Here is a 24,792-nt window from a genome sequence, read left to right on the forward strand (position 1 = left end):
TGATTTGTTTTTAATTCATAGATGTTGTTCAAATATTTGAGTGAGAGATGAGTCAACTCATATTGCTTCACCAGTTCATTATTGGTTTCGGAGAAGTAAATTTTTTTTCAGTTTAGATTGAATTTTTAAGATGAAAAAGTAGCATATCTCGGTGGAAGTATTCAAAGGGTTTGTCATACAAATAGCTCACTCTCACAGGGGTACCTGGAGAATCCAGGGTACTTTCTTACAAATCCAACACGTAGCATAGGAATTTCTTGATATATCGTGAATATATTCAGCGGTAGAGGAGCCTAGTTGCTGTGCACACATTTCATCCTCATTCTGGGGACAATTGGCATGGGTATTGCGAGAAGTTGGCCATCGATGTGGACCATCGTACAAGAGAAAGACGTTTGCGATCTGTTGTCATCAGCTGTCGACTGCTGTTCCTTATGAATTATGTATGAAACATGGACACATACAGGAGAGTGTCTTGGAAGTTATTGGGCGAGGTGATATCGGTGGTGATGTCTACGGAGTCTAAGCCTTCTGTCGCAGTTCCCTGGGAATGCAGTGATATATTCAAGATGGTGTTCAGAAGGACACGAGCGAATGGTCGGTACCTGATGGTGGATAATAGATGTGTCGTGGAGAGTTTATTAATGATCTTGGTCAGGTTATGGAGTGACCTATTTCTGGAATAGTATGACAGTTGACCGTTGATTAATGAAGGCTCTTTTCAAATCTCTCATTCCTATTTTTGGATTTATACAGGGAGAAAATCCTTCAATGAAATTGACCAACTGATTGAGTCTTTCATTTTTAATGCCCCACGATTTTCTAAATAAAAAATTCCCTGGAAGAATTTTTCTCTGGGACATAATCTTTACAAGATTCTTTCAAAAATTTCTCAAAGATATTTTAAAAAGCTATATTTTTATCCGGGAGATTAAAATGCAACGTATCTGTCTTTAAGAGAATATAATGAAAGAAAAAATAAACAAAAGGAAAAGTGTGTGGAGCGTGGGAAAGCTGACGATGAGAAGAAAAAATAGTCCAAGACATTGCCAACACTGCATGCCAAAGAGTAGATTCAAGTTACGGTCGTCAACCATTTAATTATACCAACGTAGCGTCTCAACGGCTTGACCTCCCGCAATATTTAACAAGATGAAAATAAAACCTCGAGTTGACAGAAACTATAATATAAAGTTCTAGTTGTGCTCGAACTCTTGATAAAATCCACATCTCTGTTTTCTTTTCTCCTCGTTATTTATGTGCATTCATTTGAGGATGCACTGAGGGAACAAGCCTCGGGCATCATTAATTTTTCATCTTGGGAGCAGGCAGGGGGAGAGGGGGGGTACATCACCTAGTTAATTATGCGCAAACACGTAAGACAAATGAATAAGAGTGAGATACAATTCTTGATGAAAATTTTTTTACGGAGAAATGTACACTTGAGAGAATATCCTGACTAGAGGACAAAGTTGGTGAAGATGGGGTTCATTGGTGGTTGAAGATGGTGAGACGTCTGTGAGAGGTTAAATAAATTCTTTGTCATCTACTGAGTAAAAATAAATCAACGGAAACTCGACCCGAAAACTTGAAATCTCCTGAAAGTAACTTCAAACCGGCCATCGCGTGTTTTTTTAATGTTATGTTGACTGACGTGAAGGAAAATAAAATCAATTAAATTCCCATCAGTTCTCGGAGGCATTGTATTCCAACAAAGACAGCAGTGCCAGCTGAAGCATTGTTGATTGATTAGAAAATTCAGAGGCAACAATCGAAATGAGAAAAAGATGTGGGATCCTCATTCTCGTCGGTGTCTTCCCGCACATTCATTCACCGAATATCTGACGGACTATATCTCATGTGGCGGTTACGAGCGCCAGTGTAATCTCATTATATCACCGTAAACGTTGAAATGAGATACGGCTGTGTGAGACTAGATGCTATTGAGTGAGAAATAGCGGAATCATATCCAACGATTGGATTATTCTCCCGGAACGACGATGCGGATGTGGAGGAAAGAATTAACCGAGTCATTGAATCAAAACAAATCGGATCCTTCTGATATTTCGTTTCATCAATAATTCAGTGAGTCTGCTAATCTGTTATCATTCAAGCGAGTGAACGTGAGGCTCAGTAATTGAGGATGAATTAAATCGACTTAACAAAAAGGGGAGGAAACATTTTTGTGGAACGCCAGTCGGTAAAAACTTCTCAACTACTCGAATACTGCTTGGAAATTTATCCAGAGAATTGCAAAGTATTTGGAAGTTCCCAAGGTACTTAAACGTCACTTAAAGCTCTTGGGTGAGGTGTTGAAGTGGAATTTTTTCCCGAATTATAGGAGAATTACATGAACATTTTCTCGAGTGAAGAATTACGACTTTTGAAATTTTATAATCGACGAAGCTGAGTAGAAAATCTGTATTTGGAATATTTTTGGAAGAATCTTCCAAAGATTATTCGAAAGAGCTTTTTCTGTCCCTCCAACTTTTTCCATTGTACAGTTTGTCATCCAATCGCAATAAATTTCCAATGGTTATTTCCCCCAGTAATTACATTGCAGCTAGAATACGGTGGTACGTAAATTACACCTTACGTCGGTAGAATCGATGTCACGCTTTCAATTGATGTTTTGTGGATAAACCAACTCTATTTATTGATTTATCGAGTCCAGCGAAGGGGCGGCACTTTGCAGAATGAATCGTTATGGATAATTTCCAATTTATGAAAATACTTATCAGAATGAAAAATCTTATATTATGAAGTGTAGAGAAAATTTAAAAGAACATTACATTCTCCCAAAGCATAGCAACATTATTCCCTCAATCTTCTGAAGTGCGAGAATATTTTAAAGACTCATTTACAAAGTTTTAACCCTATAAAAAAGAAAAATTCTTAATGAACAATTCACTCGCTAAAAATTTCATACACATACTATTAACAGTATGAGATAAAACCGCGCGAGAAGACCGACGAGGGAGGAGGGTGGCCGTTGTAGAAAGTTCAGGCCACCCGTCGTCCCAGTTACGTCACTTTCGAAGAAGACAGTTCGGAACTGAGCGGTGCAGCTAAAAGGAAAATTACTTGATTAAAAATGGATGATCTGAATTCTAGACTGTTCACCGGCTAATGAGATAGTAGAATCAATGTGCATATCAGATGAGAGAATATTTTTGTGCGACAGGCTCAGCACTACGATAATTTCAGAACTAAAACCGAGATTAAGTCATTCAAAATCGCCGGTGTTGAATTGTACTTTTTTTTTTTAAACTTTCAAGTAAAATTTGATTCAACAATGATCAATAAACTTCAAGGGAATATTTCTCCAATGAATGGCACGATTTTTCCTTGAATGGTTCATTATGGAGATGTAGAAATGACGAAAATACGGAAGATGGGAAACATTGCAGATGAATTGCTAATGACCTATTTTATTGATATTTTTCAGCAGGCGGCGAAAATCATATTTACTGCCTCCCAATGCGATTCTTAATCTCGAAACGAACTATAATATCCGTATTTCAATCAATCAGGAATCCGATAATGCACTGCATGCGGTAGATTCAGTGGAGTGATGCAGGTCAGGATATGGTCGGGCGATTCGAGCCATGTGGGCGAACCGTGGATTCCGTTTGAACGATCTACCCCAGTGGCCGCGATTGAGATTGCATGGGCATTTGTACACAGCACTATCTACAAATCGATGGCAATAACACTTTAAGGCTCCTATATCTGACCAAATCGGGTAACCTCTCCAACTTGACTCATTGGAAATACTTCCTCCTTCTCCTCCTCCCTCCCGGCCCTATTGGCCTTTAGATGGGTCATGATGTTAGTAAATTCATTCGGTATCCATACACTGTAGAATTGTGGAAAACAGTTCAATATAAAGTTCCAATGGTATTTGAAAAGTGAAAATCGGATGTTCATTTGAATTCCAATGAACGAATACCGTGGATGAAAGACAGCGTTTGCCGATGGAGTACAGTGCGGTTCGTCCGTCTATCGGCTTCAAGTTATAAGCGACTTTAGCCGAGTTATGAAACTCTCCGAAATTGTCTGAAGTTTATCAGACATACAAAGGAAACGCGGTATAGTCTAACCCTTTACAATCTCAACTGTGTATTTCTTGAATCACTGGGAGCTACGCTTAGAGCTTTCAATGATAGTTGAAGTCTAAACTACCGCCGAAATATCAATCACGTTGATGGATCGAATAGTGATAGATCTATCAAAATTTATTTATGTGATTAGCTTTGTCCGATATATATATATATAATATATAATATATATGATCGTAAGGTAGATCGTGAGTGACACGCGGTGGATCGGGGTTCACCGCTGCGTCAAAATTTTTAACGCTCTAATTCTCACGATTTCCTTGTCGACCGACAATCTCGCAAGGGACCACCGAACCCGTCCAGATTTTTCCCTCAAGTGAGGTCTTCTCTCGACCTCCGGCGAATGCGGTACAGGAGTCGGGGGTGATTGAAGGGAGCAGATCGTAAAAACCGCGAAAGGGTATGCGACAGTAAAACAGGGGAGTAAAAAAAACATTTACCCAGTTCTCGTTTAAAAGGAACTGAATTATTTTCATTAAATGTATAATGAAGAACGTGATAGACTTTCGGTGAAGTGAAATAGCAAACCAATACCCATCAGTTTCTCAAATTATCATGTTTGGACGGAAATTCAGAAGAAAGATGTAAATTGACACTCATTGTTAGACTCGAAAAAAAAAAGAAGAAGAATTTGGAATGCACCGTAGATACCAGAAAAGATGAAAAATGGGAAAGAATATAAGCAGTTGTGATGAAGCAAGATGTGATGGTCCCCTTGAAATGCAAATTCATTTAAATGAATTCCAACGCAATGTAAGGCTGTCATGATGCTGGAGGTGCTACAAGAAGGATGACTGAAAAATATATGTATACATAAGAATACCGAGAGTAAGACACTGTAGGGGGTATGTCATCTCTATTATTCCTATTTTCTCGCTCCAACGCTTCTTCTCATTGGCTTCTTCCTCCTCTCCTTACCGCCAGTCGCATTTTCCCACAATCGCCATCTTTTCTGACGCCATTGTCTCGGGGCTTTGTCTCCTTTCGTTCCCTCACCCCTTTCCAAAGTCCTTTCCACCCTCGACGAATTACTTACTCCCGGTGAACAGAATTCTTCAACTTAATTTTCTCGCCTCAAGCAATGTATTCATGTGCGAGAGAAAAAAAAATAAATCGACAAAAAGAAATAGCGAATGCTCATTCTTCTAGTATTTTCTTTTTCTCGGTTTAGGGTATGTTACAGAGGGTCTTTCTTGCTAACAATATAGGGGTGAATCTAGATGGTATCATATAATAGGAATGCTGTCTGGTGACATGATCATCCCCCTCACACATTCTGTTTTGGAATGTTTCCCACAAAAATATCCAGTTCTTTAATGTCTCGTATGAAACTGGCTTTATGTACCATACCATTACTCTATGTTTGCATTTATCATGGCTTATTTACATGCTCAACACCAGTCGAGGACTTCAAAAGATGGCAATTGTAGGTAATTTGATCTTATCCATCACTTTATGCCGGACCGGGTATAATGTATTCGGTTGGGGAGGGGGGAGAGAGATGAAATTAGAATATGGTGCCAAATAAGGGATCGAGAAAGGGGGATATGATGAAGTACGACAATGTGAGGAACCATAAAATGAATTTATAGTGGGGTCAGATATTTACATCAATTTTTAAAATGGAACATTTTCAATTTTACTTACGTTACAGGGATATGGTAATATTTTTCAGGGGTTTTAGGGGATATGCTCCTTCCAGAATATATATTGTGGATGAAGTTTACTCCCCGAGGAGGAGGAGTTGATCCACTGCCTGTGACAAGGCCTCCCCTTTTTTTTAATCTTAATGGTTTTTTAATCTCACTACGCAATATTTATCGGAACGAATTATGGAAAGAATTGTAAACAATATGGATGGAATGTGGGTCAGGGACAGTTTCACGGAAATTTCAAGAAAGTTCACAAACGACGTGAGCATGATGCGCAGAATGAAAGCAAGAAAGGGCAAACAATACGAAGGATGAAAAGCTCTCAAAGACAGGAGAGAACGTCATCTGCTCAAGACGTGGAAACGTGCCTTCTCGAGTGGAAGGTTTTCGAAAACCATGACAGTTGAATCGAATGGAATTGTTGATAACTCAGTGTACAGCCAGGCACACACTCTATTTATGATATTTCCCCATACCAGTTCAGTACAAGTCACTCGACAGATTCATAAATTATTAATAATTAACTTCGGTCCAATAAAACATTCAAAACCCTTGTGGCTTCTCCATCTCTTTTTTCGAAAAATTCTGGCCGCATTCACAAATGTCACCAAACAATGCCCTATTTTCTCCCCCACTCAGAATATAATTATATCACTCGACTCAACGATCGGATAAAAATATACAATTCTTAATGCTGAGAGATTGGAGACCCGGTGTTCACTCTTTCATTTTCCTCTAATCAATTGAAACTGAACGCCAACCCACTCGTCTGATACTAATCATCGTCTTTATCGGTGCAGACTCAGCAATAAATTCGCGCTGATTGTGTTTTTCCAAGTGACCGCTCGATCTACCGTAGTTCGACACAAAAGAAATTGCGATAAGACCCCAGTATTCACAATGGCCATTGAGGAGCTCTTCAGGAGAAGAGGTATCGATGCAAACAATGATAGGAATTTTAACAGAGTTTGTCGTACGACTAGTGTTCAATTGCTACGTGAAATTATCTCCAACGCACCTCGCAGAGTCACTATCGAGAGAGAGAGAGAGAGAGAGAGAGGAATTTCACGGATAATTGATGGTGTATCGATGAGAAAATTTCAAAGAAATTCACGCCTCTATGTATTTTAAGGTGATCTTATTTAATTTAATTATGCCCACGGTCCAGTTCTACTTACAGCTTCAGTTAGCTTTTCCCTTATTCTTCAACTCGCACACCACCTCGTCTATACCCATATCTCAGTGGTTCGCAATCGTTAATTCTCGACTGGAATAAAGGAAATTTAACGCAATAACGACATCGTCAACTTTTTCAAGCCTCCGTTTATATCCTGACTATCTGAATTATCATAATTCCAACGATATAAACTTTTCAAGCACCCGATTCCCCGGAATGTTTCCCATTGTTCTGTATGAAGAAGAGTTTATCGGGCAAATTTGTGGAGAAAATAGGAGGATTATGTGTCATTAAAGCCGATGAAATTGTTCAAGTTTTTCGTGTTAACTTCTGTTTCCCGAGTGGAAATTTCACTCAGGAGAATGAAAAAAAAACAAATGGTACAAAGAGCTATTCAATCCAAGCATAAATTAATTATTGATAGGCAGTTGGAAAGGTAAAATGAAATAAAGTAATATTGCATCCAACGAGTCAAAGTGAGAATGAGTAATTAGAGAGGGAACTATGGCGTCTCAGCCTGCTCATTCAATCGAAGAGACATCACGATGGCATTACAAGACACCGCTGTGGGCGACAATTACGATTAAGGCCTCGGGGACATTGCTCTGAGTGCATGCTTTGCGCATCTAGGGAAACGTTCCCTGTCAGCATTAGTGAACAACAATGAAAGTCACGGTAATCACGCCGCCACACCATTTCCGTATTATGTCAGGCGTAACGTGGGTGACGATGCTGGATGTTAGTGGGAATACCGGCCCCTACAGCTTACAATTCCACATCTCCAACGCCACCTTGTTACTCTAACTGGTTTCAATTGTCATCATCGATCCATTTGCAAATGCGTGTTTACGGCTTAATTATTTTCCATGTTGGCCCCCATGAGTTGGAGATAAGCTACGGTAAATGGTGAAATGTACTTCGAAAGTTCTATTACCCTTGGTTATACCATGTACTACAGTGTATTATCAGTGTTGAGGGGATGATAGTGGGTTCACAAGGGGGCGTCCATTGCCATTATGGTGTATTGTCGAAGATTGCTTGGGGTTTTGGTGCCAATGAAGTTCACTTGCGGTGAGCGGTGCTCTTGGAAGGAACGAATTTCAATTTGAGACTTTTCAAAAGAGTAATTTAACTTATGAAATTATCAACTGGTGATTTCGAAGCCTCGAAAAATTCCACTGGGCGAATTCAGTGGAAAAGATACGCTTCAGTCAGACTGGCATCTCAACTAATTGAATAACAGGTTGCACGTCTTTAGTAAATCGACAATCCAATTAGTCAGTCGATAATTTTGATAAAATCAATTATCCAAATCCCAGGGATTTTATCGGATATGATTATCCAGTTATACTGATCGTGATATTCATGTTGAAAACGCATTAGCTGAGTGCTATAAATATAGCTTACGCTGGAGACACTAAACTTTGCGGGTTAGCCATTAAGGAGGGTATCAGGGGACGCATTTGTGAACAACGGGGCTCACCTTAACGAGCCCGAGACTTTTAAAAGGGTGTGAGCAGTTAAAGTAGACGAAGTAAATCTCTCATTACCGTATCCAAGAGCCCTCAACTACCGTTCCGATGTTTACGATCAATCTTTCCATTCACCATTCAGTCTTAGTCAATGGGATAACGATATTTGATTCTGAATTACGAGTTCTATCGGCAGTTGGACCATTACCTCTGTACCCTCGACGTGATCCGTAAATGATCCGATCCAACTAGGAAAATTGAACAGGAGTTGTGCTTCAACTAAACAGCTCGTCATTATTGGCAAATGGAGCATTGCGTTAACGCAAATGTCAACTAGACGTTTCATCGATTCTTCCTCGTTTCACGGCTCTAGAGTTGTTTAATTATTCACAACTGTCAATTTATACTTTGTGGCTACTTCGAAAAGAAGTGAATTTTAATAAAATTATTTACGTATTGTTATCCGGCGAGTACAGGTATAGACCGACTTATGAAAATAGGGAAAATCTCTACCGTAACTGAAATCCAACGCCTAATTAATTTGCCTATTAATGACTCGGGGGCAGAAAAAATGATGGATTTCCTGAGACAAATGCATATTTGGCAAAAATATTTTTTTTTCGGAAAGCCTTTTCTTATTCTCCTTCCGGCACAGTTGATTCACGTAGCTCAATTGTGGCGCCTCTTTGGCTTGTCCAATTTTCTTTTATCGCACCAAAGCCGACTATCCGAAAGTACCACGAGGCCTTTCCCCTCTCGCAAGCCTCATATCTTTCGAACTGTACACCGGGGGAATGAAAAATTCCCCTATCGGTCGGAAAGCAGTGCTTGGATAATAGCTTTGCGTGAAGAATTCCGGGTTTGCTAAAATGAATTACTACCACTCTATCCACTGTGTTTTAATCGTATGGGAGCAGTGACCGAAGATGTGAGGTCACTGCTCCAGTAAATTAGGTATTGAGTGGACAGTGGGCAGACAATGCATAATAAATCAATGGGAAGATGGGAATTATCATTTCCCTTGGGTTTTTTTCCATAAAATTATAAGGCTATCCGGAAAATTGTGTGAGAAATGCCAAAAAAAAAAATGTTAAATGCATTAAATTGATGAAATTCCCGTCACGCTTCGTCCACAATTTAGCCCTCAATACAATGATCCACCATTTTCCTCAACCTTTATGCATGAAATTCAAACAATAAAATGGTACATTGCCAGGAGGCCTCCCCCATTGTTGATCTTTCATTTGTGTTTTGTTTCTCTTCAAGAATATATTTGCAGGCCAACTCTCAACTATTCCCCCTGCTCATGAGAATGAAAAATTGCATAGAACGAGGGGCGTGAGGGAGGAGGAGGAGGAGGAGGAGGACCGATGTGGGGTGGGAAGAATTGAAGAAAAAAGAGAGGAAAGAAATTTCGAAACTTTCAGACCCTTCACTTGCGATGGAGCATTGAAAACTTCCTGGAAATCTAGGGCGTACATGGAGAGACATTCAATCTACCCGGTTCCATGGATTTTTTTGGTTTCGTACACATTTTTTTTTATCCTTCTCCCTCTCCCATTGGCGATACTGCGCTAGTCAAATATGAAGGGCACTTGCGTGAAATTTTTGTTAAAAGATTCCGTCGACTCGAGGGGCTTTACAGTCATGCAGAAGTGTTACACGTTTTATGGAAGTGTACGGTATGTATGTGGACGCAAGCAGCATATATAAAGTATTCAGACCAGTAGTAGGCTTACAAACCAGCTCAGACACTGGAGAAAAATGTGGTGGCTCTGGGCATGGAGTGGGCTCTCCATCTGAATATCGACGCCGAAACCATGCCGAACACGTATGCCGGAGGGTGGATGCATCCCCGTTTCATTTTCACGTATATCCCTTGGCAGGATGTACGAGTGCACTATGAGCACACTTCATATCCAGTAGCCAATGGATTTTTGCTTACCATAAAATTGTATTTTTCGGGGAACCAGAGGAATGCGCGTTGCGAAAAATATTCTGGTGAAATGACGAATTTTCTCACGGAATCCCCGACAAAAAATTATTTACGTGCCTAACACTCACTAAAACCACCGACCGACCGATACGTCAATTTATCACTATCATCGTGTGCCCATCCTTTTCCCCCCAGGGGGAGGGCTTCAACCCTAAAGGTCAAAAAGTTCAAATGAGCCTCCCTTCCTTCACTGGATCACGCTCAATGTTTTTGTTGTCTTATCCGCTGACGAACGTTATCAGTTCTGAAATCCAAGATGAGAGCCGGTGCATGACCTATTAAAAGACCCAGATACCCTCAACGAAAACGATAGGGTGCAGATATACACCTATATATCGGTTAGAATTGAGCGACGAGTGGATCGATATGGCTCGTATAGGCGCAATACAACGTGAATATACTGTCCCTTCTCATATCTGCTGATCCATAAACTTTTCAATGGCCGTTGACCATATCGCAAGTGACCTTCGATGGTTTCATCTCGTAAACGTTTGGTCCCATCGTCTGTCCTTCCTTCCCCCTTTTGCACTGTAAATCATCGAATGCATTACCGTGACCCATTGATTCTCGTGATACAGCTAACGTACAACGACATCTTCAATGGCTTCGGAATAGAAATGTTAATGAGCTTTTCTGACTTTACCATGCGAAGGAAAAAAATTCAGTAAAAACCACCAGAAAAAAATGGAAAAATTAGCTGACGTTATTCTAATCGATGAGAAATATTGTTTTGTGTAAAACACATGGAAAATATTCCAGTAAACGTCCTTAATACAGCCCTTCAGGACAAGTCCAATGGGTAATAATTTATAATTGACCTCTCCTCGAGGCAAATTACGCAAACAGAGATAAGAACTCAGTGCATAATTTGATTCCAGTCAAAAGTATTTATAGAGTCGTTGAGATTCTCGGCAACAAGTATGCGAAAAGAAGAAAAGCAATGGACTAGGTCAAGGGGCCACGTGAAAGCAACGATTTAATATGAGACCTTTCGTACTGTCGAGTTTATTCAATCCCCTCGTTTTCCCTCCGTGAGTTTACCAAAGAACTCAAGCGCATCTTCGAGCAGTTAAGGATGTTTACACATTTTCCACGGAACAGTTTTTTTAAGTCGATAGAAAATTCGACTTTTCGGGGTTTAATGAATTCACTTAATTTTATTTATCAATGAAGACAAGGGACAAGTTTCCAGTTATGTCGACAAACAAACTGATTACAACTACGAAAATGTCAATTGAATGAACAATTTCAGCGAATGTTTGTGGGAATTAATAAGCTGTTTAAAAATAGTTTTGCGTTTCGCAAATACTTTGATTTAGCCAGTGAAAAAAGGCTACGGCCATTCTCGTTTATCAACAGATTGTTCCTCAGGTTGGAGCACTTGAATCTCCAGATACACACTCGACGCTACTATTCACTCGATACTCGTTCTACTCTGTTCGCTTGTTCCTAACAAAGAGGAATGAAACGTGACAGGTGAATCGAGTGAATTGCTGTGCCAACTCCAGTAAATTGGATTGTCAAAGGAATGATTTTAACATCGACACAATCCAGGTATCATTGGAGAACGAAGGATTATGCTTGGTGATGAACGCACTAGATAATGCGGCTGCTGAGCATTTGATTCATTAGAACTTTACGGCAAAGGGGGAGAAATCTTCGAACTTGGTTGGATTATCGCAATTGCGAGGATGATGAGTATTAATTGTGAGCGTGATTAATTATGCTCATTGTGAGGCGGGTCGCAGTTTACGTCTCCAGAAGTCAAATAATCACAGACATCAAGAGGTGGAGAAGAACTCAGACAAGACCATCGGACTCCGTGTCAAAAATATTTTTCAAAATAAAATTCAAGTTATTATTCTGAAAGTTTATGAGAGATCTTAAAGTTGCATTTGATAATTATTCAGTCCTACTGATGTGTAATTAATTAATGAAACATCTTTCGCTGCAGGATTCACTTTTAATTTAATTCAGATTCATCTGATTAAATTTAATTTAATTCACTGTTCCATTATCCAATATTTCCACAAACGGTTGGATTGTTTTTCTCAAGAGGAGTGTACATAGTATCAGAATAATTAGGAATATTCATAGAATCGTTGCCCGGATGCGAGAATTTTCAATAGACATTGTGAAAAAAAAACAATGGGAGTATTATTGGTTTCCAATGGGCCAGAATGAATCAATTGTTATTACTCGTTACAGAACTTTTCCTCCGCAGTTCATTGTATGGAGTATAATTGGAGGATATTACAATGTGCAGAGTGAATTTAATTTTCATCCTCAGTTTTTTCTCCTTCAGTGGATGAAGAATATCTGGGGATGTGGAAAGACTCATTCATCCCTTGAAAAAATATTAATTTCCACCGGTGCATAGAAACTTTCTTTAGAACTTGCAAGCTAAGTGTTATCGAAGAGCCATTCTGATTATTCAGGCGAGTTGTTAATAGTTATCGATGCAAAAAAATGGCATGGAGATTTTATTTCTCCATATGGAGTGACAAAAAAAATTATTATCAATTTTCATGGAGTTGAGAACGCATTTCCGGGAAAGTTTCTGTCACGATAATCCCTTTAAAACCTCTCGATATTATAATTTCATCCTCTGAGAATATCTAGGTCGTACGTGAGTTTCTCCTCCTGTAAGTAAACTCTTAAACTGTTTTGAGTATTTGCTGTGAACGAATATTGGACGTACAACCCACCTCGATGATAGAATGTTTGCAAAGGTCGGTAGAAACTGAAATTGGACTGGACATTTATCCGGAAATGACGATTGATAAATCCTCATGTTTGTTTTCTAGCGGCGCTTACACATTGATTTATCTACAATTTCTCCGTCGAGAAATTGGAGGTGAATTTTCCCCGGAATTAAAATTATCGTGATGTGAACTTCAACGTGATGAATTGTCCTCATAACTTGAAGCTTGTCAACTCCACTGAATGAGACATAAATGGAGACTTACTTCGATGAATACTCGCGGTTGCACTTTCGTAAAGGCTTTTTTAAGGCATGCATGATTTGATCGGCAATTACGGGAATTATATGAATACGACGGGAATTGCTAGCCATGCAGAGCCCTGATTTATCTCAATCTCGTGTAACAAGAGCTTGGAAGAGGGAGAAATACTCAAAGAAAAAATTTGTTTGTCTATTTACTGAAGAAATAAGACCACTGACATTTTTTCAAAATTTTTCCTGGGAAACTCCGGACAAAAATGAAATAAATTGAACAGAAATTTTTTTTTAACAATTAAAAATAAATTATTAAATTGGTATTGTAACCAGGAAAAAGATAATGAGTCAACTATCTTGAATCTCTTAGAATTCAAAGGCAGTAGTAGGATTTCCATAGATAAAATTCCCCCATCTTTCCCGACTCCAGAGATATTTATCAAAAAAAGTTACCCCTCCTGTTGGTTCGGTTGATCTTATTCCACCCCTCCACTCGATTATTTTACCAAAATACGAAGGGAGAAGAATTATCAGATACGTGTCAAACTGCAAAATTAATCGAAATTTTTTTTCTTCGAGTATTTCTGCGATCGAAAGAGCGTATCACGTTGCCAAGTGGAAATTTATCGATTTTATTAATGCAAAACTCGTTCATATCGTCAATTCGTATATTTTATCCGTACATTCAAAATATTATCATTACTGGAGAAAATTTCAATGTGCAAAAGCACGAGGGAAAATATTTTTCTTTTGGTTTTATGGCTAGACATATTTCAAGCCACTCTAAACTCTCGGTTGGGAGAGTTATCGGTGTAAAGGGAGTAAGGGCTCCCCCAGTATATTAGCACAGCACGAGGGCAAAGCTCATGCACACATAACATAAAACATTATGGCAAAAGAAAGCAAAAAGTGGAGGTTCTTGAGGCCATGTTATGAGCTGATGCATCTGGGGGTCGGGGAAAATATCGAGTCCCTCGACGAAAACTCACGCAATTTCAAGAAAATTCACTGTAACAATTGAATGCCCGGAAATAAAATAATTCTCCTAAACCCTTTATTTTAACATTATTAATATGTTCTTCAAAATTTCCCCTGATGCCTCCCCGCGACTTGTCTCCAACACGTTGAGAAAAAAATACCATTTGGGACCGATCAGCACAAGAGGATAATTTTTAGATTAACAACCAACTTTTTTAATCAAACAAATCGTAAACCGTGGAATTACATTTGAGAAATATCATAATTTTGATCCAAGTTTTCATCTCTTTGTCTACCCTCACCGCAGCCCTCTCCTGTATTCCTCCTCGAAGCCCCTCCTCTATATATTCATCAATATTTACCCCAAACTTTTCCCTCTGTCAATGAATGCCAAAATGAATCTTCCTTCGGGTGAAGTCCATCTCCCTAGAAAGAGCCTCAGATACTAACTGAATTTCGCAACGATATGAAGTTGCCAGCGAACTCTACCAAACAAATTACAATTCACGTCTTTGGGAATTACAGTTGGACTGAAACTGTCACGGGGAGTTAGTGCATGAGTCTCAAAGCGGGCTTCAGTGCGTAGCTAGATTGACACTAAGACTTCCCCCTAAGTCTTCATTCCGCTTATATCCCAGTGTACCAGGACGAGGTGCACCCCAACCACACAATGTCACTGACATCACAGCTCCCATTATTACAATCACCCTACATTCTCAGTGGATTAATACTTCTCTCAACAATCAAATTGTGACCAAGTGTTAATTTCTAAAAATCGAAGAATGCATTCAATTAACAATTCACATGATTAAAAATCCCCAGAGGCTAATCACTCTCGAGGAATAAAAGCACTCGAGCCCGTGGAGAAATATAAAAACCACTACACCAGATTGAGATAGCAAGTGGGGAAAAAAGGACTACAGAGACGCATCCCTTTACCTCAGAAACTGAAAGAGTCTCACCAATAAAGAACGCGGGCAAGCGCGAATTTCTACGTGCTTGGCATACGTGAAAACTTGAAATAGTGCAATTGAAGTGAGACGCAAGGAGAAACTGCTTGAGGCTTGAAACGCAGCCAGCGGGAAACCAAATTCAAGCATCCGGTAACCCGCATACCACTGATTCAATTCACCCAGTGAGAAAATCTACACCACCCACCGACTTGTCGATTTAACCCTCCATTATAATTGTGTACGAGAAATAAAACTGCGAAAAAATTATCGAGAAGATACTGAATAAATGTGGATCCATCGAGTTCTAATAAAAATTTTCCAATTTTCAAATAAATAAAAATAAGGACTTTGGTATTGCTTCCCGCCAAGTTAGACAAGAAGATGATCGAAATAAATTAATTGAATAATTAAAAATACCAGAATAACAATCTAGGTCAAATTTATTGATTATCGTTGTTAGTAATTCTCCAAAGTATTTTCCGCGAGGGTTATAATATGAAAGGTATGCCATGAATAAGTGCGCATATGTCATTCCTTGCTTGAGCCAAGCCATCATGCTGTGCTTGCATTAAGGATCCGGTGAAAGTAGGTAAAAGCCATCTTGATGCAGACATTTCGTAATGGACTCTAAAGAATTTACTGCAATGGAAAGCGACTGCAATATTTTTATTCACGAATAATGTACGTATGCAGGTGGGGAGAGGATTTTCGGGAAAGGAGCCAAGATTGGCACAGACATGGCTTGCCAAGCCTTCAGGCCGAATCATTGGCCGGACTGACTCGAGCTTTAAAACCTAACCATATTCACAGGACCAATCGCACTGGGAGACTTTTTATTCCTGTTCACCTTTATTATATTGTTATTTTCAATGACATCAGTTAATGGAAATTAATTTTTTAAAATATATATTCTTATTGTTATCAATCGTATCTTTAACTTAATATCATCCCTCTGAGAAACAGTGGTAAATAAAGCCTCCCCGGGCTCTCAGTTTTTCTATAAAAGTGCACCTGACGCAACGGCCGTCAAAAGCGGTCGTCATTTATCTCTCGTAGTGTGGTAGGTGTTAAATATGGTCGATACACGTCCCTATAACATATATGAAAACTGAAGAACTCTTGAAAACGGAAGAGTAAAAAATGAGTTATCACGAGCCCAGTCGTATCCCAGTGCGAATGTATTTTTGCGCGTGGTTGGGACTCGTAAACACGCCCGCTTACAACGTTTGACGGAATTTATGGCTGGTACGTTAAACCTCGCGAGGCCGATGGTAGTGAAGAACTACGAATTTACGAAGATACATTGGAGGTCGAATCGACCAATCGAATTGCGATCACCCTCCCGGCCCCTCTGGCCCTGCCAGTGGATCGATTGCATCGGCCCTCCAAGGAATTATATCAAAGATAAATTTCGAGGAACATGAATATAAGGCCAAACAAATCGCGATAGCATACGAATATCGAGAGGGAGAAGTATCGCGATGGAAAGGCTCAAGCATTTTTTTATAGATATTTATTTGAAAGTATCAAGCGTGAATTTTTCACTGCTATTTGGTATTCATCTTGCACGAGAGGAAATTTTTGATAAAAATTATTCTAACATTCTGTAAAGGTGTGTCATGAGCCATCAGTTCCTCATTTCTATTTCGACTCGCGTAGAAAAATATCTGACTGGAATATCTTGGAAAAAAATAGAGGAAAATTTGTTTTATCAAAATAACATTACTCCAACTTACAATAAAGGTTAATTATAATATACTAATTTTGACGAAATTACGAAATAATGAGCACATGATGTCATAGAAAATTTTCCTCCATTTAGATGTGAAAATTCAGAAGAAAATTCAAACAGAACTGGCAATTTCCGTTTTACTTTGCCTTGAAAAATTTTCCCAACAAAATGATGTGTTGCGTGACACTTGAGGTCATTGAAATAAAGTCTGTTTATAGTCATTTCAATCAACGCTACAATCAACCGAAATCAACTTTATTTTGGGCAGCTCCCAATTATCTACCGTGAAGGCCATTTAGTTGGAGTTTTTCTATAGAAATATACTCTATTATCCTCAATGGAGGAGTTTCTTTTCGCCATCAAATATCCATTACTCGAGTTATCTTTGTTTCGGGGGGGAAGAATATGTGAGTAAATTGACTTCATGAAAATAAATCACAGTTAATGATTCAGGGTAATTACATCGGAAACGAGCAGTGGCTATATTTCCCAGCGTCAAATCTATTTCTATCCAATCCTGTCGATATTAAAAATAATAAAGAGATTCAAAATTCTCAGATCCTTTTGCGGTTTTGACTAATAATTTGGAAATTACTAAATATTTGTTCGCAAAGGAGAATATTGAACTATATGCAGGAATTATTAAACAGTAAACTTTAAACACAGTATGATAAACTTCTTGCAAGGGTCTGTTTCATTTCATGTCAGTGGCTTTCATGGATTCATCAAACGCAGACTCATGCAATGTTTCCCCAACTCCAGCCGAGTTTCCGACAGGGAATATGAGAAATCCCACGGGACCACCTTTCATGTCACAGATATTCTAGAACCATATACATGAGTTTTTCCAGCTGATGTGAATTTAAGTGTCCCCCACAAAATTACGAGAAGAAAATTTATTTTCAAGTGTAGGTTTCGGTCAAAGGCCGAAAAGTTATTCGAAATAATCTTGAGAAAATTTTATCAAAGATTCTCCGAAGACAGGAATGATCTCTCGAATAAATCAACGAATTACATGGAATTGCGTGTGCGAATCTTTCAGGAAGAAACTTTACTTAATCTAAATGAAGAACGTAAAAGAGTTTGGAAGCAAATTTCTAGTTGAAAGGATCGTCAATAGTATCACGAAACAGAGTGAGGGGAGCAGCCCTTCGTCTGCACGAACTGCTTATATTATTTTTCATCCCAAGTGCGTCAGCCTGAGAAGGGTGCTTGTGCGTGCCGAGGATCTAGGGGAGAAAACTCCGCACTTCTGGAGGAAAAGAAAAAAAAATACAAAGAAAGGAAAACATGCGAGGAGCCCTGTCGAAACATTCCTCGACGTATTGTTAGAAGGATTATCGCGTCTGCATAGTTCCCCTCTCCTATCAACTCAATCGGTTACATAACGAATGGTTTTGATTTTATCGCTATCGATGTTCCGACTTTTGGAGAATTTTTTTTTACATTAATGCACGAAAAAGTTTCCTTCAATCATACGAATTTTGTAATTTTCCATATTTTTTCCACCCTCCACATAATTTCAATTGAAAATTTCCAACACACGATGTGGCGTTGACCAGGCGTTAAAGAATGAAAGCACAGATGAAAAATGAACTCATACCCCTCCCCCTCCCCCTCGCCCTTCACCAACGTAAATAAGAAGAGAATAGGCTAGACATGCATTCATATTCATCCACAGGAACAGGGAAACGCATCGTGTCGTACAAATGAGTGGGAGCAGTGCCTCTCCAGTCTTGCACGTGGCACTGGAACGAGTGGAAAAAGTCTGGGTGATGGAGTATTGTGCCGCAGTACAAGCGAACGACAAAGTACGAAAAAGAGAGAGAGAGAGCCAAGTAGTGGGATTGTACAAGGCGATGAGAATATCAGCAAAAAGGAGCTGAAGGGGTGAAAGGATGAAAGGGCGAATCTCATTGTTGGTGGAAGTACGACGGGTGGATGATAGTCAAGGACATGGTCCATTTAATTCCGAAGCCAGCTCACCCCAATACCCCTACGGGGGAGGGGGTATATGAAGACTGGTGGAAACGACTTGAGTATAGCTATAGCTCGATTGTAAGATGGGGATGAAGGGGGCGGAGCTGAATACACCACGAACAGATTAAGTGCAGCTAAACATCCCTTGAACAACTGTATCGTAAATTCTCACGATAAATTAAGACGCCCTTGTTTTTCCGGCCATTTCCAATGCACCCTCTCGCGACTGAAATGATCTGGGATTCTGTGTCATTGAAAGCGCTTCATCTCATCTTGGAATACTTTAATACTTTTCCCTATCACTCCCAGAGATTCTGCTTTTTAATTCGTCTCCGGTTCCTCTCCAACTTCTCAATAGAAATCATTCAGACGACTGATCCTAGTTTTACGAGGGAATCCCACCGTGTGCCCAACTGGCGTCAAACCTGGAGCCCTTGGTACGTTACTTGAGAGATTTAACCACCTGCGCCAAGCTGTCTTGAAGAATGATGCTCAGGCACTTTGAAAATTATTGGTTTTCATCAATTGGAGTTATACGCGGACGTATTCGCATTCTTTTGTGCCATTCAGAGTGAAAAATATTCGCAATAAAGACGGCCGGCCGATTCGACGGAATATTCCGATTGTTGTAATTAATTTTTCTCGTTATTTTTAAGAGTGAAAATGGCTTGGTGATTAATAATAATAAATATCATTGAATCCAAATTGAGTTACCATTGATTTTGATTAAAATAGGGATTTGTCAATGTCCAAATAATGTGTATGACAATTCTACACTCTGCCAGTACCACCACGGCAATTATAATTCCGTCAGATACATGGAACAACGGTCCTTTGACGAGGAAACTAGAGTGATTATGAGTTCAGAACAACTGTCAAAGGGATAGCAAATACTGCGGTAGGTTACCACAAGATTGAATACACCAACTGTCGAAACTAGTGCTTTCCTTGAAGCTTAGGACGAGGTCACGTACACCTTCCTTCCACACAGTAAATTCTCAGTTCTTGCAGCTGCTGTCCTTACACTGGACAGAATTTCTTATGAACGTGTGATTGTTTTACTTGTTAAATCATCAATACCATCAGCTGGCGATCCCTCATAATATGTATATTGAATAGATTGAATGAGATAGAAAACTACTTTGACAGAATGGCAAAAATTCTAGACACAAGTTAGCAGTACTCAAAAATGTCCCTGAAAAATGAGAAAGATCATCCCGTTATTCTCTCTTTGAAACGCTCGTCTTCAGAATCCTAAACCAGTGGAAATTTTTCCCATTCTTCCTGATGCATAAAGAATCGAAGAGATTGCATCAACCGTGTGGAGCTCCATACGATTTCGTAATTTCGTTTCCACCGCATTCAATTTACTGAATCCTCGTTCTATTTCAGGATGAGAAATGGGTAACCTTGGTAACCTCAGCACCAACTGGAACACGGAATCATGGGGAGGATTCTCCCTCGAAGAATTGCCGCACTCACACAACTCTCGGAATATTGTCTAGAATGCAATGGGGTTCATTCGTTCAACTGTTTTTTCGACTAGTCTGGTCTCAGTGTAGTTCGTTCATATTCTATTCTCGAAATAATACACTCAAGGGGGCATGATAGATGACTCTCGAAGGAGAAGTCTCAGTGTTATCGATCAATGGGGCGGCTTTTAAATTTAGAGTTTAGCTGGGCTGTTGAGGCGTCATCTTCTCATCACATTTGTCAATGAGACTGATCTATCACGCCATTAATTCGTGAAAAACTTTCTTTATCCACTCCCGAGCCGCACATACAGAAAGAAAAACTCCGGAAAAATCCTCAGAAACAAGAAAATGAAATAGACGATGAAATTTTTGGATAATAGTTACCATAAATTGTATTCCATCAAAATAGCCCATAAAATTTTTCAAAAAAAAATTTCCAAATGAAGAGCCAGCCAAGTTTTTTCGCAGATGAAGAGAAAATGGAGTTCGGATTAATTCTCGGAAACTTAAATGAACTCGGGAGAAAAAAACTCAATTAAAACTATTTAAAATTGGAATAAAACCACAGAAATGTTGGACTGAGAGTACAGTTTCATTAACACAATTTCAACGTGAGGTTCTCCATCCAATTCTGCAAATTTTTAATTAAAACGAGCCTTTTCCGCATTGTCGGTACAATTTGTAATCTTGTCAAGAGGAGATGGCAGTCGCTAAGTTTGATTCAAGTCGATACGTACACTTCGTAGCTAGGTGCGGCTCAGGGGGTTGTCGTCTAAATAAATATCCAATTTTATCCGATTGACAGATAAAATGACCCATTTTTTTTTAATCCATAATTTTTGTCTCGAGGGATTCGAAAATTTTAATTAAACTGGTAACCCAGTTTTGCGGTCATTCCAAAATAAATTCATTAATTTTTCCCTCCTTGTATATTTCTATTTTCCTGTCTGTTTCTCCCTTTCTCAGACAGACAATTGACAAGTATATGGTAGGTCTTCTTCGATATCATATCCACGAAGTTTTCTCACGAACAAGACCCCCAACTCCTCAATATTTAATCTCAAACATACTTGAAAAACGCGATGGCGCATGAAAAATAACGACAACCATTCCTCCACGTACACCTCACCCTCTTTTTGTTCCACGTTATTACCGCTTACCTGGCACACTTCACCCCACCCCAGTAAGCGCAGTTGGATCAAGAGAATGAAAGAGACCCCTGGCATATATCCGAGCTACGTCTGAAACACGATTCCCGACCGAGACTAACTACGTCTGATTATTGCGGCACTGGAAGTAAGATAAATTCACTTAATTTCATCCCTCTCGCAGGGCCTAGTTAGCTATATGTATACCATGCCAGTGGATACGACAGAATGGTTTTAATTTCATTGCTACGAGACAACGGTGATTCGTGATTGTCAGGCAAAAACATACTCAAACACGGTGTAATTTATTCTAGTTACATTATCAAAGTAGAGCAGAATAATTCACAAGTCAGCTGAGGGCGATTCATCGTTGTAATGTCACAACAGATTATCCAAAATATAATCTATGAATAATTGAGAAATTAGTGGAGTCATTTCATGTTTTTTTTTATCGGAAGAAGCCCTTGAAATAGAGGAATTTCACAGACAAAAAGAGAAACGCGTAGAAATGAAAGACGTTACGAATTGACTTGAAAAAAGTGTGAAGGAGATGAATGTGATTGTCACTCGTTTGCTCTGTGAGTCTCTACCCAGAACAATAGACACTGACACTTAATAGTTGTCACCGTGTTGCAGTATTTTGCTTCATTCAAACGATTCACAGTAAATGTCTTGTACTGAAGGTACTCCTACGATTTTCAACAGTTTACGGTTACCCAGCCCGTACCATTCAATGACGGTACTTCAGCAATCGCTCAGACTTTTATCTCACACTCAACGCATTCTTACGGCTCATTCGCAAAACAATTTTGCCTGGGTTAGGAGTTTACGTCCGTTCTCCATATCTTTTCTCGTTCAATGCCTTGGAAATAACTTCCGGGCGAATGACTCGCGATTCGAGGTGATGGGCTGTTGAAAGCCGCTCTTGGTCAAGAGGGTCAAAAGCAGCGTCGTCGGATCGATGAGAGTTGAGGAGGAAAAAAAAAGGAGTAGTGTAACTAGGAGCTTAAATATAAACACTATGGGAGCTGCTTGTGCCGTTGAAAAATTAACGCCTCGTTGCTACTAAAGGTTTTGCTAGAAAACGGACTTTATTTCAGCGTGGTACGTCAACGCTTCGCGCAACAGGAAATGGAAGGAAAATTCTCGATAATCGGATAATAAATCAAATTCTAGGTTTTTTTTCACTAGAATATTTTTTAGAGAATATGCAATGAAATGCAAGTAATGTTGTGGAAATATCACACTCCAGAAAAATAGAAGGTAGAATTCATCCGAAACATCAATATCTCTCCAATCCCAGTGATGATTGGAAAAACTCGGAGCAGCCAAAGTCCACTGAGTGCCATTCCGTAATAATATGATTGAATGGAGAAAGAAGCAGCACTTACGATTGGATTTTAAATTTATATAGCAGTATCTTCGATAACATACCCCTAGGGCACTGAAGACAAAGAGCGACCTCCAAACTGATCGATTGGATGTTCAAATAACCGCATCCTGAAGTTCGGGACAACCGCAAAAACCAGTGCTGCGGTTTTACCTCTCATGGGATCCGTTTTACCGATCGATTAACGTTCCTTGTAGCTCAATTTTTTTTTTCACATCCATACAAAGGGAAAAACGATTTTGCGTGGTCATCAGAAATTTAGAAACATCGGAACCGCGAGCGGTACAAGGAAAATAGAGTTGAAAATGTCGTCATGTTTTTTCAAAAGAAAATAAATTAAATTGAGAAAAAAAATGGCATTTTTCGGTAACTTAATTAATCCTCTGTGTTCGTTCATCTCATCATGAGAATTATTCTCTCCATTCAATTGAAATAATGATTGAATTTATTTCTGCGACAAACTGTTATCGCTTCAACATCTCCTCACATAGATAGGAAATTATTAAATTGCATAACGGATCTTGCAAAGCCATTTCATCCAGAAATAAGTACACTCACATATATTTTTATTTCAAACGTTTGAAGAACACTTTCTGGCAACTGTAAAAAAAAAAAAGTCCCCCCGTCTGTGTTAGCGTCCCAGGTAGGAAAAAACGAATGGGCCAACCTTGGTACAAGCACGGCCGCCGAGCTGCCGTAGCTCGGCACCCGGGCTCCAGCCAAACTCGCGCCGAACTTGGCTAGACCCTGGGATGATAACACGGGGCCAGGCCTGGGACCGAACTTTGGCCAGACTTCGGTCGCCGTACTTTGGCCGCACTCTGGGCTTACCATTCGGCCCGAAATTGGCCCAGGCCTGTTGCCGAACTTTGGCCGCACTCTGGGCTTACCATTCGGCCCGAAATTGGCCCAGACCTATTGCCGAACTTTGGCCGCATTCTGGGCTGACCATTCGGCCCGAAATTGGCCCAGATTTACGACCAGAGCTGTGGCCAGGCTCCAACCGTTGCCTGTATTGGGTTCAGAATCACCAATAAATATATGAACGGTATATCTGATAAGCAGACATGTATTTATTACCTTCAACATTATACAGAAAACAGTTTTATTATGTGACAAAACTTATATTTAAATTTATTAAATCTATTGACAAAAAAACTCAGCCAATCAAAAACTTTTTTCCTCCTATCGACATAGTACATGTTTTCATCCGATTTTGGTTGAACAGTTAAAGATATGCAGTGTTTGTATCTCCAATTTTCATGAAAGATAATCACAACTATGAGATTTTTCCGCGAACAGAATATGAAAACTCAAAAAAATGATTGCAGGTATAAATTGTAGAAAAATCTTTTGTGGATTATTTTCATCCGCTTTTAAAATAAATAATCTACGTAGATCATTTGAATCCGAAATTTAATACGACATACCATATTAAGTCTTAATAAACTCTCTCTTACAATCTAATAATATTAGCAGTCAGTCTTCAGAATTCGAAGATTGTATTAACAAAATATCCAACAAAATAACGCACCAATGTTATTTTTTAAATTAGTAGTTTAGAATTGATAAATTATCGTGCTTCAATTCAAGCATGAAAACAGTCATTATAATAGCAATATTATGGATAATTTATTCCGCTATGGATGATAAGAATTAATTCTTATATCCATAGACAATTGCTGATACGAATTATCCTGATAAGAATTATTTTTTCATCTCGGAAAGACGTCCTTTTTTTACAATAATGTCTTCTCCA

The 24,792-nt window shown here is 39.2% G+C and overlaps 1 protein-coding gene across 2 annotated transcripts in view; it reads right to left on the reverse strand.

Annotated features, from left to right (window-relative positions):
* Positions 1 to 24,792, reverse strand: part of LOC135169738 (uncharacterized) — a 154,014-nt gene that overhangs the window by 108,042 nt on the left and 21,180 nt on the right. The gene's annotated exons all lie outside the window — the stretch shown is intronic.

Source organism: Diachasmimorpha longicaudata, chromosome 15 (assembly GCF_034640455.1).
Source record: "Diachasmimorpha longicaudata isolate KC_UGA_2023 chromosome 15, iyDiaLong2, whole genome shotgun sequence".
NCBI classification, from domain to species: Eukaryota; Metazoa; Arthropoda; class Insecta; order Hymenoptera; family Braconidae; genus Diachasmimorpha; species Diachasmimorpha longicaudata.